The 19,515-nt window shown below is 40.7% G+C and overlaps 1 non-coding gene across 1 annotated transcript; it reads left to right on the forward strand.

The window, feature by feature from the left end:
- Nucleotides 1–12,330: 12,330 nt before the first annotated feature.
- Nucleotides 12,331–12,543, forward strand: LOC123453983. The gene has a single exon (XR_006633141.1). It is a non-coding gene; the product is annotated as a small nucleolar RNA U3 (small nucleolar RNA).
- The last annotated feature ends 6,972 nt before the right edge of the window (nt 12,544–19,515 follow it).

Here is a 19,515-nt window from a genome sequence, read left to right on the forward strand (position 1 = left end):
CCACAGAAGCCAGATACACAAGGTGACAAATGGGTCTGGAGTTAATTTTCTTCTTCTTTTTTTTTTTTTTTGGTTTTTCGAGGTAGGGTCTCACTCTAGCCCAGGGTGACCTGGAATTCACTATGGCGTCTCAGGGTGGCCTTGAACTCATAGCAATCCTCCTACCTTTGCCTCCCTAGTGCTGGGATTAAAGGTGTGCGCCACCACGCCCGGCTTTGGAGTTAATTTTCAATGGCTGGAGGCCCTGATGTGCCCATATTCTCTCTGCCTTTCTCTTTCTCTCTGTCTCCCACTCTCAATGAATAAAAATAAAACATTTAAATATCTTGTGTGAATCTGGGAATAAATAGAAGTAGAATAAATAGAAGTGTCTTACTTGAGAAAATAATTGCAAACATCGCAGAGTGGTTTGCTGTTTTCTTTCCAAATAACAGTTAAAACAAGATTTGGAGGATAGCAATAACAGAGAAGGCAATAAACTGAGGAGTATAATTTATGACAACTCTAACTTATCTTTTCTCATTAGCATACTTAAACAACTACATAGCCATATTGTTAACAAAACGGCTTCCACTCCCCTCCTTACTGATAAACCATCTTCAGATATTAGACTGAAGAATTGGGAGATTGGCTTCTTCTATGAAGGACATCTGAATGGAGATGTCGCACAGTGTTAAGGGGTGAGAGCTGAGGTCTTCTGAAGAAGCCACATTCACACTGAAGATTCTGCACACTGGAGACTGGTGATTAGAGCTTTGGGACTGTGGAAAGATGGAAGGTTACAGATTGAGGGCCAAAAATGAACTGTTATTTTCAGTACCCATTATTTTTATTTTAGTTTAGTTTAGTTTTCGAGGTAGGGTCTCACTCTGGCCCAGGCTGACCTGGAATTCACTATGTAGTCTCAGAGTGGCCTTGAACTCATGGTGATCCTCCTAACCCTGCCTCCCTATTGCTGGGATTAAAAGCATGCACCACCATGCCCGGCTTGATACCCATTTTTTAAAATATTTTACTTATTTATTTGATAAAAGGAGAGATAGAAAGAGAAAAAGGCAGAGAGAGAGAAAATGGGCATGGCAGGGCCTCTATCCACTTCAAACAAACTTCAGACACATGTGCCACCTTGTGCATCTGACTTATGTGGATACTGGAGAATTAAACCTGTGTCCTTAGGCCTCACAGGCAAGAGCCTTAACTGCTCAGCCATCGCTCAAGCCTTAGTACCCATTTTTAATACTTTATTTATTTATTTAGAGGCGGATAGAAAGACAATGGGCACACCAGGGACTGTAGCCACTGCAACGCAACCCCAGACACATGTGCCACCTTGCACATCTGGCTTTATGTGGATACTAGGGAATCAAATCCAGGTCCTTGGGCTTTGCAGGCAGGTGCCTTACCTGCTAAGCCATGTCTCCTGCCCTTCAGGACGCCTAAGAGCCATTCACTACTGGGCTCTATTTTTTTTTTTTTAACCTAACATCATTGTGAACATTGCATAGAACTTTTGGAATGCATCATTAAATTTAGCAGACTACCAACTTCCAGTAACCCTAAAGCTAAGCATGTTAGAAGATTTCAAGCCTACAGATAAGATTTCTCACTCTGCTGTAATCTGCCTGCTTAATGTACTTACTGAGGAAGTTTAGGGGTAACAGGTCCCTGAAAATAAAGGCAAGGAATATGCTTGAGCCTGTGGAAGAAGAATCAGGGTCATCCTTATCCCCCTCCCCCTAAAGGTGTCCTTCCATTTTGCTAGAGGTCTGAAATGTCAAAAAGATCTGGTCTTCCTTAAAGGAGCTCCCTTTTCATATAAAAGATAATTACCCCCTCTGAGAAGGTTATACCTTTCCTAGAGGAATAAGATTCCTGGAAAGATTTCTCTTTTCCCAGAAAACCTGATATTCTACCTAGAAACCTGCCATCAGTGGCTAGTTAGTTCAGTTCCCATGCAGTCCATACCTGAGTCTCTAAGTAGACTTTCCCATTTCCAGGACCCCCACGCTTGTTATACATGAACTCTATAATCTTTCCTTCACTTTAGTTCCATAATCTTTATATATGTGTGCATGTATACATATACATATAAATACATACATACATACATGCTCTATCTCTATAATCTCTGTTATAAAAATCTTTCAAAACTTTGTTCTCTGGTCTTTGGATTTCATTCATTCAGATTCACAGGGCAAGAATACAGAGAGCCGCTAATTCAGTGGAAGTTTTGTGTGACCCTGACCATTGAGCACCCTAGCTCTTGAGTTATTTCCTACCAAGAGCCAAGCAAGCCTCCAACCCTCTCAAGGGCATCCCAAATTCCTGCATCACACTGATGTATGTATGACAGCCTTTTTTCGGGTGACTTTAAAAGTTTCTGTGACATCGTGTACAGAGGAACTTGTCACTCAGGAGGACATCTTGCATCCACACCACCAGGCACAGTCACTCACATTTGACTCAGAAAAAGAGCTGTGTTTTATGTCAACATTGGTCAATGGGTTTCTGATGCTGCTGTTTTGGGAGTTGTTTGGTTTAGTTTGGGTTTGGTTATTTGGTCCAATTTAAAAAAGAAATACGTTTTCTGACATGAAGAAAATGAGTAAAGCATGGTTGTCATATCACGTTTTGAAGTTGTTTGTCTTTTGCTTGTCATCCATTCCCATCAGAACTGCGCAGGTCTTCTCCAGAATTAGAACTTAGGAAATGAGACTAACTGGACACTGGGAAGTCTCAGAAAATGGACAAAGGTGATCTTGCTGCATATGTCTGCGAGATCTGGCCGGAAACCAGCCTAGGAGACTCAGAGACTCTGTTATTACATTCACAGCTTATGCAAAGTGGAATAATTTGAATACAGCTTCTGCTGTTTAAAAGATGCCAATGTTGAGTGCTGTGGCATTTAACACCAGGGAAATGAGACTCAGGCACAGATGGGCTTTCAGGCTTCATGGGAACAGATCTTTAAATTTAAAGAACTGTGAGAATAATTGCGTAGTTTTGTTGTGAGGAATACATCAGTCTTTCAAACAGAGCTTTTTGTCTGCTATAATTACACCTTCTAGAGAATGTTGCACACAAAACCTGAAGCATGCCTTTCTCAATCAGCATTATCATCATCAACATTGAAGTGTATTTATTAATAATCTCGTGTGTGCTACTGGAAGAACTATTCAAAGTAACAGAAATAATAGTTCTCCATTTTTAAAAGTTCCAATGTAATTATACAACTTCATATTTAAATCTCCAAGCAACTAGAATGAGGTAATTTATATATCACATGTAGTATATATAGTTTTCATATACATTATCTTTATCAATCAACACACATTGGCCTTAATATTTGCATATTATTACTCTGTGGGGACAGGGTTAGGAGTTTACTTTCTTTGAGGAAACATAGCAGAGGGTCCAGGACATCTGAATCCAGTAGTGTGAAGTGCTTCATTCCATTCTGCTGCAGAGTGCAGAGAAGAAAACTTCTGAAGCCCAAATGTTGGGCTAGGTCTCCTCAGTTTACCACACACTGCAATTTTCTGTAAACAAATTTTCTTTCCTTCCACCTGGACATTATATCCAATGCCTCCTCATTGTTGCGTTGACTTTTCCTGAGAGAAGTGAACACATGTTTGTTCACCCCAGATAAGGCACCAAGGACAGACCAAGTAATAACCTGACCAAAGTCTGACCTGGTGAGCCCGTGAATTTGGGGCTACCTTGTGGATATTGGCTAAGGGGATACCAACAGGAGTATAGGTGACCCCCAAACAGCTACATCACCACAAAATCTCACTCTGTCACAAACAGGCCTGAAGTAAACTGTATCATGGAACCCTACCTTGAGAAACAATTCATTTCCTATAGGCTCTAGCATCTCCCAAGATCACTTGCAGCTCAAATGAGGATTCCATGACCCTTTCCTCCCTCCTTCCACTACATATTGACAACTGTCCCATTATTATGACCATGGACTTTGCTATTCCTGTATTGTTTGGTTCAATTTGCTGTCATAACTACTGGACCAAGGTCATTTCTACTCCAATATAGCAATGGGATAATTGTGTTATGCGTAGAGCAAAAGGCCATGCTGCCTGACCAAATGATTCCTTTTTTTTTTTGATAAAGTAAATACCTAATTTCTGTCTTTTTTAAGACAGGAAGAACAATGAGATCTAGCAAGACAGACTTGGAGGAGGAACCATGAAGAACTGTGACCATGAGATTTTGAGGAGGAAACCCCACAACCTCCAAGCCTGAGGCTTGGCCTGAGGGGATGAGGGAAGGTGAAACACATTGAGTTATACCTTCTCAGGCCATTTGAACACTTCACCCTGTGGAGTAGCGACCAGTAGCCTCTACAATGTGGGGCTCACAGAAAAGGTCACTTTGGCAGAGCCAAAGGGTGGTGTTGCTAACATCACAACTGCAAATAGCAATGCAATTAAAGAGGCCAGGAATTGTCAGGGAATGTGTATATATATGTGTGTGTGTGTTTTATTTACATGTATGGTGTGTGTGTGTGTGTGTGTGTGTGTGTGTGTGTGTGTGTGCATGTGTACGTGTTTTCAGGCACACCAGGGCCTATTGCCGCTTCAGATAAACACCAAACACTTGCACCACTTTTTCCTGTTGGCTTATGTGGATGACTTGGGAATTGAACCCAGGATGGCAGGCATTGCAAGTAGGTACTTTTTACCCCTAAGCCATCTCTCCAGCCCTTGCTTTGATTTATTTTAAATTTTTGAATATCCAGTGCTTTTAAAGGGCTCCATGTGTAGAAAATATAACCCAGTACAAGAGGAAACACCCCGTGACCACTCTCTGCCCCCTCTGAGTCCCCGATACCACGCTCTAATAGTGTCTATTGAGCATTTCCTAGGCATCCTACCAAGGTTTCTGAATTTGGGTTGGGCTATAATTAACTTGGCCTTTGTACTTTGTTTTTAGCCTTTCTAAAGTAATTACATTTTTATTCTTCCTTTTGCCAAGACTTCGTTTTAAATTTACAGCGCAGAAGTGGTTTTCCGTTACTGCAGTGGGGGACTTTAGTGTCAAATGAACTAAATAAACACCTGTAAATAAACACCCAAAATTATTGAGTAGGGAAGAAACCAAATGAGAGAATCAGAATAAGAGAGAGGGAATGAGCATGCCAGGGCCTCTGGCCACTACAGACAAACTCCAGACACACGCACCACTTTGTGTATCTGGCTTTGTGTGGGTCCTGGGGAATTGAATCCAGGCCATCAGGCTATGCAAGCAAGCACATTGAACTGCTGAGCTATCTCTCCAGCTCTTTTGCAAAAATATCTTTATTTACAAACTAAAGGTTTATATATTCACAGGCTATGGATACAGGTAAGAGCTAGCTCATCTGATTTTCCACAATTAGAGAAGACCTGCCTAGCTGTGGGTCTATAGAGAGCTAGCTGAAAAGACCTGGTGCACCTCAATAATCCCAGTGCAGACAGCCACCCAGCGCTGGGTCTAGACAGGATTGCACCACAACAGGAAATGAATAAAGGTTCATCACAGAGAAAAGAGGCAGGGGACAGAGTGACTGCCCCAGCCCAGAAGACAAGGAGCTCTAGAAAGCAAGTCTAGATTGCCATCCAGAAAACAGAGGCATGGAAATCCATTTGGGGAGGTAGGCTACCTCAGCCAATCCTGTTTCGCCTATGACAGCGACCAAAGTGCATAAGGTGAGGGTGATGTGTTGCTGAGCATAGTGTCTTCTGTTTATACTATGTTTTCAAAGTGAGATTATCTATTCACTTTATGGGGGAAAATCCAAACAAAATAACTAATATCCAAACAATTCTATTCTTTCTTTAGAAAGATTTATTTTATTTTATTTATTTATTTGATAGCAACAGACAGAGATAGAGGCAGAGAGAAAGACAAAGAATGGGCACATCAGGGTCTCCAGCCACTGCAAACGAACTCCAGATACATGCGTCCCCTCGTGCATCTGGCTTACGTGGGTCCTGGGGAATTGAACCTTGAACCGGGGTCCTTAGGCTTCACAGGCAAATGCTTAACTGTTAAGCCATCTCTCCAGCCCCAGTCAATTCTCTTCTTATCTTAAGTTTCAAGGCTGGCAGCTCCAAACTTCTCTTTCAAATAGATGGAAAAAAAATATGTTGGTTCTGAGAAAATGATAAAAGAAAGTATGAGGAAAGATTTATTCAAGGCAAGATGATGCAATTTGATGCTGCAATGACAGTAGGTGAAGTGTTTTGTTGGTAAGTACAAAGGTGCTGATTAGCGGGGTACCTACAAATGTCCCCTCTTTTCTGACTGGTTTGCTGTGAGGGTGCCAAGGGGACACAATACACATTCAGCAGGAAGAAATCCTATCGTAATAAAGGGACAGATGGCACAAAGTGTGAGGTGCATTATTATTTCTGATAGGGGAGGATCTTAACGAGGTTCTCAGTGTCTCCTTCCTCTCCCGTGCTCTCCACACGTTCTATATTAAAAACATAAAAGAATGATGAATCATTCCAAGAAGATCAAAGAAATTTAATTTCATTCACATTTCCTGGATCAAGTTGATTTACTGTGCTTTCCTCAGAAACACCTCTTATCATCACATGTAGAGTGCAAAGTGTTTTGAAAATCTTAGGAGTTTTCTACAGAGCTCCTATTGAACAGTTCAGGGGAAAAAAATACTATTATTGTATAACATCTCAAAGCTGTTCATGAAATTGCACAGCTCCAGTGACACAAAAAGCCCCCACTAACTTCTGTTACCAAGAAAGTTTTTGCCACCTTCTGAAACTGACTAATGGTTTCCTTGTCATCTGAAAGCTGCTCTACGCCCAGAGATTAGATAATAAATCAAGCCTTCTTTAATTCCCACTCTGATGACACAAGTAGATTTGTAGGGAATTTCCACAGATTTTAATATGTTGGAGAAAAAAGAAATCCTGACTCAACGTTTCCCTTGTCACTTCATCTCATGCTAAGCTTCTCCTGTAGACAAACTATCAGGGCTGGGCTGAATTACTGAAAATGCCTCCCTTAGACAAAATACCACTGAAAGAGTGTTCCTGTGTGACGAGGCAACTGAGGCCCTTCCTGGCTGCAGGCTCTCACTCCCCACAGTCTCTCCCTCCATTTCTCCTCTGATTTTGTTCTATCAGGTGCAACCAAAGTCTTACACTGCTACTTAAAATTACGGAAGAACAGATTTCCACTAAAGGCACTAATATAGATGGCAAATGTGCATGGTTAGGATCACATGAAATTTTCAATGAAATGTTTCTATATATCTATGCCAACGATATATACAAAGTCATATGACATGTCCGTTTTTAATTGAGAAGAAGCTATGGGTAGAGTTCAAAACATAAAAAAATAAGGAAATTTAATACATTATGGTCTTTTCAGTTCTTTTACAAAGTGAGTACTGAAGTTAAAATAAATAAATGAACATTAAACTATTCAAAGTTGGAGCTCGGGAGATGGCTCAGAGGTCAAGAGCCCTTGAAGCACAAGCAGGAGGGTCTAAGACCACCCGAGTTCAATTCCTCCTCCCGCACCTGTGTAAACAACTGGCTATGACCACAAGTGTCTTAACCATGGTGCTGTGGTGAGTGAAGGCCAGAGAATCAGCGCAGCTTGCTGGCTGAAACACGGAGAGAACCTGGCATCCTTGTGCTCAGTGAGAAACTTGATCTCAAGGAAACAGGCAGGTGAGCGAAAAGAGGAGCTCTGATGTCGTTCTCTTGTGGGTGTCTATATGCTGTGCACAGGGCGAGCATATCTGCACACACACATAGATGCACACTACATGCTCACATGTGCACACACTCACACACAAAATCTGCACACCTTAACTAAATATTCAAAGATAAACTCTAACTATGGCTACTAGCATAAGTCTAGTAACATATATTTATCACATATATTTCTGAATTAATTAACTACCAGTAATTCTACTTGCTGTCCTGAAGTCACATTGCTTGTGAAGTGTTTGAACTCTATTAGCAAGATTTATGATTTCAATGAAATATCCCAGGACTAGTCGGAAGAATACTTTGAACGCATCTACATTTCTGTCACATCGTTAAATTCTACAGCACATTGGTTAATAATAAGAAATAATGTGCATATATTTCAAAAAAACTAAATAATGATAAGAAATATATTGACTGAAGCAAAACTTACTTTTATATATACTTAGTTATGAAAGCTTTGAAATGAAATTCCTCTAAGACATAGATGGAACACTCTCCCAGTCTCAAACTCCAGACTGATGGAGGTCTGTTTTCCAACTTTATATTCACTATCACTGCTCAACTACAAAATAATAATAGTCCTTGTTCCACAGGTTTTTTTTGTGAAGATCAAACAAGTGGTTATATAATATATGTACAATAATGTGCTAATTAACATTAATTAATTAAATAGTTCAAAATAAATATTGATTTTCCTTTCCATGTTGATCCTAATAGTCCTTTCACTTATATCTTCAAAGATAGCCCTGTTCCTCCAAAACCATCTACTCTTAGAAGAGTCAAGTTGTCCCTGAAGTGAAAAGACCACCCATACCCACGTCCCCCCCTACTTTGCTATAATTATGGTAAACTACACAACCACACAGTTCTCCCCATGAAGTCCTGGGCACTTCTGTCTATGGGTGAGGTGAGCAGGCATGGCTCCCTGGAGAGCTGCATCTAACCGCCAGGTGAGTATGTTGGAGGATGCTTTACTTGCCTGGGTGATTTACCAATACACACAAAACAAATGAGCATAATATAAAAAATGGATGCTGCATAAAATGCATTTAAAATGCTGTGAAGCACCAAATTCCACATAAATTTATATTCAATTATTCTAATAATTTACATTCTACTACTTATTTAATAAGATATAAGCAATGCCTTTTTTCTTAAAGAGCAATCACTGGGCTGAGGAGAGGGCTCAACAGTTAAAGGTGCTTGCTTGCAAAGCCTGCTGGCCTGGATTCAATTCCCCAGTACCAATGTAAAGCCAGATGCACAAGGTGGCACATGTCTCTGCAGTTTGTTTGCAGCAACAAGAGGCCAGGGTGTGCCCATGCTCACTCACACTTTCTCCTCCTCCCCTTGCTCTTTCTCTCCTCTCCTCTCAAAGAAATAAGTAATAAAAAGAAGAATCCTTATAATTATGGGAGTCTCAGAACGTCAGGCACCTTTCAGAGTTGTCAGTTAATATGTAATTGATTTACTGCGTCCTTCACATCTTAATGATCCTCTCAGGGAAACTCCTGTCCTTCCTACCTCCTCCCTTATTCCTTTTTTCCTTCCTTCTTTCCTGGGGATGAACTTGGAGCTTTGTGCATGCTAAGAATGCACTCTAACGCTGGGTTGCTTCACCAGTCTGAAAATCTCTTCCAATTACGACTTTGAACTTCTTGACATCTACCGCTACAGACCCTCTTCAAGTAATGTTTTCATAGTCCTGCCATCCATATATTGACCTCATCCTGGCTTGAGCCTGTCTTGCTTTACTAATTGGTAGTTTAGAGTGTGATCCATTCTGACAAATGGTGAGTAGAGGTCTGCATCTCCTTACACACACCGCCCTCCAACACGCCTGCTTCACCCATCCCCCGGCTCTTTCAAGAGCCGACTAATCCATGGCTCTCTTTTTAAAGTCTAAGGGCTGAATGCTCAACTGTGATCTTGTAAAGCCCAGTGTGTTCTGAAATACAAACGAGTTTGATCAGCAATGTGCATGCTCACAAATCACATTATTATCCACTCAGTGTTTCTTTGCTGTTTTGCTCAATATCTGAGGATGCTCAATATCTAAGGAAAAAAGAAAATAGCATGTATTGGGAAGAGAAAGGATGAGCCTCAAAATGCTAAGACAGTGGAGGGAAATGCTCAGCCTACCATTTCACTACTCTATTAATGACCTTAAAAAACTAATATTGTAAAAAAAAATCTGTATTTATCCATGTGCTTACTATAGAACCCAGAGGTTTGACAAGTGAAAATCTCATCTTATCCCCTGGGCCCGAGGAAATCAATGAGGTTCCTGAAATCCATTACGCTAGCCCTGGAAGATTTAATGCACAAATGGGGGTTTTTGATGGGCATTACTTTTGCTTTATCTTAATGAAGGCTTAATACTATGCATTGTCATGATACCAGTGTCACTGAAAGGTGAGTGGGCTAACTGGGTACCCCTGCCAGTCCACTCCCTTGGATGACCCCTCATTAGGAAACCACACACATTTGCAGCTTAATGTTGAGTACTTATGAGCTGCTTGGAGCAAGGCATTGGGTTTCAGGCAAAACCTTCCTACAACGGCCCTTCCCTATTCATTCATGCTGCGGTGAGTGGCCCGCCTCAGTGCGCAGTGCGCCCATGTGACCGGCACGTGGTCATCAGTGCTGCCTATCCAAGGTCAGACGTCACGCAGCAGCTCGCCTTCACCGCACGGTGAGAGTCCTCTCAACAGCCGAGTGAATAGGAATGTTTTGAGCAAACTGGGGTACGGAGACAAGGTGGCCAAGCATCTGTCTCATAGGCATTCACAGAAATGACAGTTAGAGAAAAGGGTTGAAGGAGGATACATTCCTACTCTAAAGTTCCAGAAAGAAAAGATTTATGGGCTCATTTATACTGCCACACACTAACGCCCTGAATGCTCATCTGTAAATATTCATATGCATTCATTTTAAAATTTATATGTTCCCTAACAATACATACTAGGTTCTTTGCTAGAAATTAAAAATAAAATACACAGATAAAAGCATAGCTCTTGCCATTGAGGAATTTTTAACCTTCAATTTTAAACAAAATTAAAAAGGTATTCTGCTCATGGAAAGCCAAAATCCTCTTTTCCCATAATGTACGTTACAGATGATGGTTAGGTCTAAAAGAGTTCAGCAGAATTCTATGCAAGCCAGTTCTATGATTTTATGTTTTTTACAAGCCATATGTTTTAAGGAAAAAAGAAATGGAAGGAATTAATTTTAATGGCATGTTTTACTTAATACAGTATTTACAGGATATCACTTCAACAGAAAGATTAGTGAGATATTTTACATTGTATAATTCATATAAGTCTTCAAAAAGTTTGATATGCATTTTACACTCAAAGCACTTCTCAATTTGGGTGCTAAATTTTAATTAAAACTTCTTGATTTGTGTCTAAATTTTCTAAATTTCAGTTTCAAACCTTGATTCAGATATCCAACACATTCCAAAGATTTGTAAAGATAAGGAAATTGTCTTAACTGCTGTTTTCCATAGCTATGATTGTTCTAACAGCTTTGTTTTTCTAACCACTAATTTGAGTGAAAATCTTGCTTATCAACTTGATTAGACCTGGAATAAAGTAAGACTCACACTTCTTGGACAGATCTGTCAGGAAATTCCCAGGGAGAAGCCTGGAGATTATTCGGAGCAGTAAGGACCTGAAAGTCTTAGTTTTCATTGCTCAAAAGATAGTTGTATTGCCTATTTGCATTTAATCACATGTTGACAGGTAATTTTCATCACTAGGAACTATTAGTATCACATCTCAGCCATAATTACAAAATGTAGAGGAATCATTTTCAAATACTTTAATTATAATCCATATTATTTTTCATACAGGGCAAATCAACTTCCTTTTCCTTAAATTTAGTATAATGCTAAACTTTTCATATCTAGCTCATTGATTTGTATACCTCTTTATTTCTCTTTAAAAGTCAAACTTCTGTGCTGGGTGTGGTAGTGCATGTGTTTAATCCCAGCGCTCAGAGGTGAGGGGAAGTAGTAGGAGGATCGCCATGAGTTCAAGGCCACCCTGAGATTACATAGTGAAATCTGGTTCAGCTTGAGCTATATTAAGACCCTACCTCAAAAAAAAAAAAAAAAACCAAAAAACTAAGAGTCAAACTTCCCGGCGCTGAGGAGATAGCTCAGGAAATCAAACTCTTTCAAGATCTTAATGTCTGCTTCATACCCTCAAAGACAAAGTACAGTAGTTGTGACAATAACTCTTTGGGGGCTGGAGAGATGGCTTAATGGTTAAGGTGCCTAAGGACCCAGGTTCAATTCCCCAGAACCCACGTAAGCCAGTTGCACAAGGTGATGCATGCATCTGGAGTTCATTTGCAGTGGCTTGAGGCTCTGGTGCATCCATTCTCTCTCTCTCCATATATATATACATATATATATATATATATATATATATATGCCTCTTTCTCACTCTCTCAAATAAATAAATAAACTAAATACTTTTTAAAACCACTTTGGCCTAAGAAGAAAAAATATTTACTCTCTGGCTTTTAACTAATCAAGAATTTGGGATCCTTGGGTGACAATTTTATGTTTACTAAGACTATACTTTCAGGGATTGTTTCCATAGCTCACTACTAGAGAAGTTTCTCTGACTGTGTAGAGACCGGGAACCACAAGGAGGAGGCGAAGTGTTCTCTCCTGAGCGTGAAGCTGGCTCTTGGTGTTGCTTTCCTGCAACCATTCCTGCCATTGGTGATGGTTTCTGCTCTTCTTCGAGGAAGCTGAAAGGGAGGACTCAATCTGAGTGGCAAAACAAAGAAGAACGAAAAAACAATATATAATGTTGTACATCATGTCACAAAACTTCAAACAAACTATTCAACCACTAAAGTTTACCATTTAAAGAGCTAGCCATCAGTCATAACAAGCTCAGTATTTCTTTGCAGTTCTTGTTTGTTTGTTTGTTTGTTTGTTTGTTTGTTTGTTTGTTTGTTTGTTTTAGGTAGGGTCTCACTCTAGACCAAACTGACCTGGAATTCACCATGCAGTCTTAAGCTGGCCTCAAACTCATGGCGATCCTCCTACCTCTGCCTCCCAAGGGCTGAGATTAAAGGTGTGCACCATCATGCACAATTTATAGTTCTTCATATAGAGATTTATATGAGTGTAAATGTAAAATAAATGTAATCCTACATACATATAGACAAGTAAAAATTAGTTCCAAAGTGCAATCCTCTTCCTTTCTCTGTATCTCACCTATTTAATTAAGGGTAAGTGATCATTTAAGATTCCAGAACAGTCTAGATTATAGTATCTGTTTAATATGTGAAAGGATTTGATATCATAAAATAATTGTTTTGGACTATTAGCAATAGTGGTTAATTATGTTTTCTAAGGACTAGAAACATTTTCAACATGTAATACTATAAGATATATCATGGGTATGAAAACTATGGACACATGAGCAGAGATTGAGACTGAGTTGTGACACAATCATTGAGAAAATGGTGGAGAAAGACTCGTCTACACTCTTCTTTTTTCATGTTTTCCCCAAATTCACTATACTTAACAAGAAATATAATCCAGAATGATTTAGAAAAACACTTTCTACTTTATTTCTATAGAAATAGCCACAAAGGGGCTTTAGCGTCATTGTTTGAATGAATGTGTATGTGGGTTGTGGTGCACACTGAATCCTAATTTAACATTAGTCATTTGCATGATTCAATAGAACTGCGCACTGGTTGACAACATATAGCTCTGAACAATGAAATGGCCACTGGTTAAAGAAAGAAAAATAAAGAGTGGAAATGAAAAATCAATCTAGTAGGGAACAACATCATCCCATGTCTGTGCACCCCTTACCGAAGCCAGATGCAACAGGGCAGGATGGTGCTCATGTTCCTCTTGGTGACAGTTCTGATGGGCTGTCACCTTGACAAGACTCTGGAGGATTAGGTAGATTAGGCTAGCCTTTGTGCAGGTCTATAATGAATTATCTTGGTTAGGTTAATTGAGGTGGAAAACCCACCTTAACTGAAGGCAACACCCTATCATGGGCAGGGATCTTGGATGATGAGAATAGCAAAGAACGGACTAGGCAAGGACAGACAGTGACCAGCTGCCTGGAGGTACAGCCTCCAAATCATCCCTGCTGCGATGGACTATAACCTTGAACCTCAAGTTACAATAAACCATTCTTCCCTTGCCCTGATTTTTGTCAGTTACTTTGCCCCAGCAATGAGAAGTTGACTAATACTCTATGGGATAGTATTTGTATTCCTTTTGAACAAACATCCCATTGGCATTATCTGTGGACATTTGAGGTGATGAGAGAGGCAGTGTTGGGTCCCCAGGTGCCACCTTAACAGGGTGTGTGTGAGTGTGTGTGTGTGTGTGTGTGTGTGTGTGTGTGTGTGTGTGTGTGTGTGGCTTTTCAACAAGATCAGTTCCCACCACTCTCCTGAGAAGACCAAGAGCAGGCTCTCCATGGTCCCTTTGTCCTGAAAGTAAGACATCTTAGATTAGACACTTATCTTTCCTTTGCTTATAGCCTGCAAAAGGTCAAAACAGAGAAAGTCCTTGAGGGATGAATGTGTTTGTGAAATGTGACGGGAAAGAGATCCCTATATGTTGTCTACTCTTAGCTGAGGGTGACAAGCTTAATGACATGCCTATGTCATATTGACAGATGCAGAGGTATCATGCGACTCATGATACGTTCATGGTAAAAAGTAAAATAAATAAATACACATAAATAAAACAAAGAAGATAACTTGGTTCCTTCCCAAGAACAGATAAAACATTCTCAGAGGGAGTCTCCAACTTTTTGGCTTCTTTCTATTTATTTTTATAACAAACTACAAGACTAATCAATTTATAGCAATTAAAAATATGTTTTATTGCACCAAAGATGTATGTATCTAAGAACTATTATAGAAAGGTAAGTTTGTGTGGAACCAAACAGGTAGCAATTTTGGAAATAATACCAAATTCATGGGCTGGAGAGATGGTTTAGCCGTTAAGGTGCTTGCTGCAAAGCCAAAGGACCTCGGTTCAATTCCCCAGAACCCATGTAAGCCACATGCACAAGGTGGCACATACATCTGGAGGTCATTTGCAGTGTCTGGAAGCCCTGGTGCACCCCATTCTCTCTCTCTCCCCCCAACTCTCTCAAATAAATAAAAATAAATTTAAAAATAAGAAATAATACCAAATTCAGAAATCTGTAGATTCAATAACAAACAAAATTATAAAGTCCTATATGATTTCATCTTTGATTAGAATACCCATGAATTTTCTTTACTTACTTTATTTAAATTAATGGAAAGTTCCTTGCCAATGGCTGAACCAGTTACTCCAGGGTGTGTATCTGGTAATCATTGTCAAAGACAGCCAAGCTTCTCTGAGTCCATGAAGGGTTGACGTCATCATAGATTCAGAGTGGCACTGTCATGCAATACTGCTGAGATTTATCTAGTATAAATTCAGTTTCAATAGATTCTTGTAGATTTTTTAATGTTCCAGTTTTTACCTTCTCTATCAATGAAGGTCAACTGTCTAGTATCATTTTTAGTCTAAGAACAAATTATATTTGATCCAGGAAAACCTTGTTTCTTCCTAACGCATGTTCACGTGCTCCTGCTCTCAGCCATAAACTCAAAAGCAAGATTTAGAACATAATTAAACATGAAAATATTTCACTATGCTAGAAAGGATGATTAACTTGAATCTGCAAAGAATTTTAAGTTCCCTGTGCAAGTTATTCAGAAAATGTTAATGAAGCTCCATTTGTTTTTAAGGAACATAGCAGACTGTCTCTACTTTAGAAAGTACAGGATGCAATGGGTTGGAGAGATGCTGTTGTGGTTAAGGCACTTGCTTGCAAATTCTGATGGCCCAGGTTTGAATCCCCAGGACCCATGTAAAGTGGCCCATGTATCTCACAAGAGGCCCTGGCACACCCATTCTCTCTCTCTCTCTTTCTCTCTGTCTCTCTTTCTCCTTTCTCTCTCTCTGCTCACATATAAAAAATATTTTTCCCCTTTAGCCTATCCTGAGCTCACTGTCCATTGGAGCAGCAGTTTTTCTTCTTCAGAAAGCAGTGGGAACTGAGGACAACCGTAATCTATCAAGAAGACAATAGGCAGCTGACTCTGGCAGGAGATGAACCAGCCCTCGCACATCAGCCAGGGCCCAGGTGACATCACAGGGGAACTGGCCAGATGAAGAAGAGTGCTGCTTCCAAGGCGAGCCTGACAACCTGGGCCAGGGTGAGGGAGACAGATACTCAGGACACTCCAAATGCACCAAAGCAGAAATCCAGAAGCTGCTGAGAGCTCAACATGAAAGTAGACTGAAGCACACCAGCCAAGGTCCAGGGAACTTTGCAGAAAAAGGGGCCAAAAGAATGTAAGAGCCACAGAAACTCACAAAACTCACAACCCACAATTCCATGGTGAATACCAGCAATCCCACTGAGGGGCCCCAGTGGAGCTGGGGCAGGGAAGAGGGAAGCGATGGTACCAACATGATGTGTGTATATCGTTTCTACTTAATAATAAAAATTGTAAAAGAAGCCGGGCTTAGTGGTACACCTTTAATCCCAGCACTCAGGAGGCAGAGCAAGGAGGATTGATGAGAGGTCAAGGCCACCCTGGGACTACATAGTGAATTCCATAGTGAGACCCTACCTCGAAAAAATCAAAATTGTAAAAGAAAATTTTAAAAATATATATACAGTATACAAGAGCTGTATGAAATTGTAAAACCTTACTTAGGAATCCAGGTGATATTTAGTTTGCCCAAAATTAAAAAAAAAAGAACAATTATCTAAAGGGAAAGATAAAAGGGAAAGGATGATCTAACTTGGTTCCTCTAAGTATGCTCTAAGTTTATGTAGACTGCTGCACAGTCCTTTAGGGGTTCGTTTGTGTAGCTGACTTAGTGGCTGTCAAGCATCATGGTAGGCTCACAGGACTCCTGTATTATGCCATCTATGAATAATTGAATTCATGCCTGAAGTAACACAGTCAGTGGAGCGTGTACAAGTTTAAATAGTGTAGCTCACTAATGAGATTCTGATATGGCTCAAAGTAGGAATTCTCCTGAGATACTGACTCAATTCCCCTTGCCATCCAGCCACCCATGTCACATGATCCCTCAGAAGGAAAGCAAGTCTGAAAATTACCTGTGTTATCAGTCTATAACCATAGTCTATACTTATGGGAAATAAGATTGGTATAATCAGCTCTTTAGCGATCTTTACAGGTGAATGAAGAAATGTATTCCAAGTAAATTGACCCAACCAATAAAATATTATAACTAAGTATTATTTGAAGTATGATCCCTTAGCTATCCTGGTTAATCAATATTTGGGCATTTTCTTTGTTGTTGTTGTTGTTGTTTGTTGTTTTGTTTTGTTTTTGGATTACTGTAGCAAAGGTCCTAAAGCAGTTGTGGGCATGGTGGCACACACATTTAACCCCAGCACTCCAGAGGCAGAGGTAGGAGGATCACTGTGAGTTTGGGGTGACCCTGCGACTACGTAGTGAGTTCCAGGTCAGCCTGGACTAGATGGAGACCCTACCTTGAAAAAAGCAACAAACAAAAAATCCTAAAGCATGTTCACATATTTCTAGAGATTTAAAGTTAAAGATATTTTGAAAGAGGTAGAAGCAACATTTGTACCCTTTTAGTTCTTTTATGTTGTATTTATTTATTTATTTTCACAAGAAAGAGAAGAGGGAGAGAGGAAAACAGAAAGAATGAGCGCACCAGAACCTCCAGGCAATAATGAAGACTACAGCGCGTCACAAGAAATGGGAAAGCCTGACTGGGAGGATGCTTCCATCGTATGTACTGACCTGGCAAACAAGAGGACCTGGGTTAGATTCCCTCGTACACACACGACCCTGACGGGCACGATGGTGCAGGCCTGTAATCCCAGGGCTAGGAAGATAGAGACAGGCAGATCCCTGGAGCTCTCTGGCCAGCCAGTCTAGCCGCATTGATGAGCTCTAGGTAAATGAACGACCTTGTCTCAAGAAGAAGGAAATAGGGCTGGAGAGGTGGCTTCGCAGTTAAGGTGCTTGTCTGTGAAGCCTAAGCACCCAGGTTTGATTCCCCAGGTCTCACATAAGCCAGATGCACAAGGGGGTGCACGCATCTGGAACTTGTTTGCAGCAGCTGGAGGCCTGGCATGCGCTCTCTCTCTCTCTCTCTCTCTCTCTCTCTCTCTTTCTCTCTCTGCATGAAACCCAGATGTAGTGACACGTTCCTTCAAACAATGTTCTTGGGATGCTGCAGCAAGACAATCATGATTTCCAGATCAGCCTGGAATACAGAATGAGACCTTGTCTCACAAAAAGTCCAGGGACTAGAGAGATGTCTCCGTGGTTAAAGGCAGCTTATTGCAAAACCTAAGGGCCTAGATTCAATGCCTCAGTACCCACATAAAGCCAGATATACCTTGTGGCATGTACATCTGGAGTTAGTTTGTAGCAACAAGAGGCTCTGATGCACCCATTCTCTCTCTCCCTCTCCCTCTCTCTCTCTCTCTCTCCTTGCAAGCAACAATATTTTTTAAAAATAAGTTCATATGTAATATGGGTAACTGGAGTGGAGAAATTATGATCATAATATTTTATATGCACATATGAAAATGTCGTAATGAAACCCATCATTTTGTGCAATCAATATAAAAGTTGTAAAGAAAAAGTTAATTTCTATGTGTTTATGTTATGTGCCATTTAATCATGCTGAACTGGAGAGAAAAACTAAGGTTATATTAATTAAAATGATTTTAGCTGTATTGGTTGCTTTTCTCTTTACTGTGACAAAGCAACTTTCAGCTCATGGCTTGAGGGGATAGCTCACCATGATGGAAGAGTCCTGGTGACAGGAATGGAGGCAGCCAGTCACATCTTAGGTGAAGCCAAGAAGCCAAAGAGTTATGACCGTTGGTAATTCGCTTCCTTGCTTCAGTCCTAGAACCTATTCCATTCAAGGTGGATCTTCCCTCCTCAGCTAAACCTTTCCAGAAACATAGACACACCCAGAGCTGTGTTTCCTTGGTGGCTCTAAGTCCAGGCTCTCTCACAGTGAAGATGAACACTCACGGTCACGCATAACTGAAAACTCACACAGCAACCTTAAATGTTGCATTCCCCTGTGGGTCTTCCTCATTCCAGGGCAAGCAAGGCCTCCATCAGAGCTCTTTGCAGTTCCATAAACAAGACCTTGGACCCTCACACTCCTTGAAACTTTCTCTCCTGTTATTTCCAAGCTGTGGCCCTGGACACGACAGCCACATTGCAGACCACGGGTGAGATGAAATGGCAAAGGGTGTGCACCTGCAGTCTCTGCGGTATGTTCCTGGGGCCTGGTCTGAATCACTTCCACTTACAGCCCCTCGGCTTGCTGGGATTCCATCACCAGTCCAAAGGCAGATAGAGGGTTCAACATTCCTTTCTGCAGACCACTTACTCCGCTCAATTTCCATTTCCATGGTGGAAGCAAAACCGCACTGAAGAACAGACAGGCGTGAGTGACTTTCCCTGCATTTCCGGTTTGTCCTTTAACAAGACCATCATTTCCACACTCTTTCATAAGATCACCATTTCCGCACTCTGAAATGCAGGCTCAGGCAAAAACAGAAGAACATCAAATTGCTGAGCTGGACCAAGGAGTATCAAGAAACAAAAAGATAAAATTAGCCTGGCATCCTGTTTTAAACCAAAACAGCTCAATTGGCAGTTCCTGCCTGAGGGGCAGTTGGAG

The sequence above is a fragment of the Jaculus jaculus genome, chromosome 12, assembly GCF_020740685.1.
Source record: "Jaculus jaculus isolate mJacJac1 chromosome 12, mJacJac1.mat.Y.cur, whole genome shotgun sequence".
Classification (NCBI taxonomy): domain Eukaryota; kingdom Metazoa; phylum Chordata; class Mammalia; order Rodentia; family Dipodidae; genus Jaculus; species Jaculus jaculus.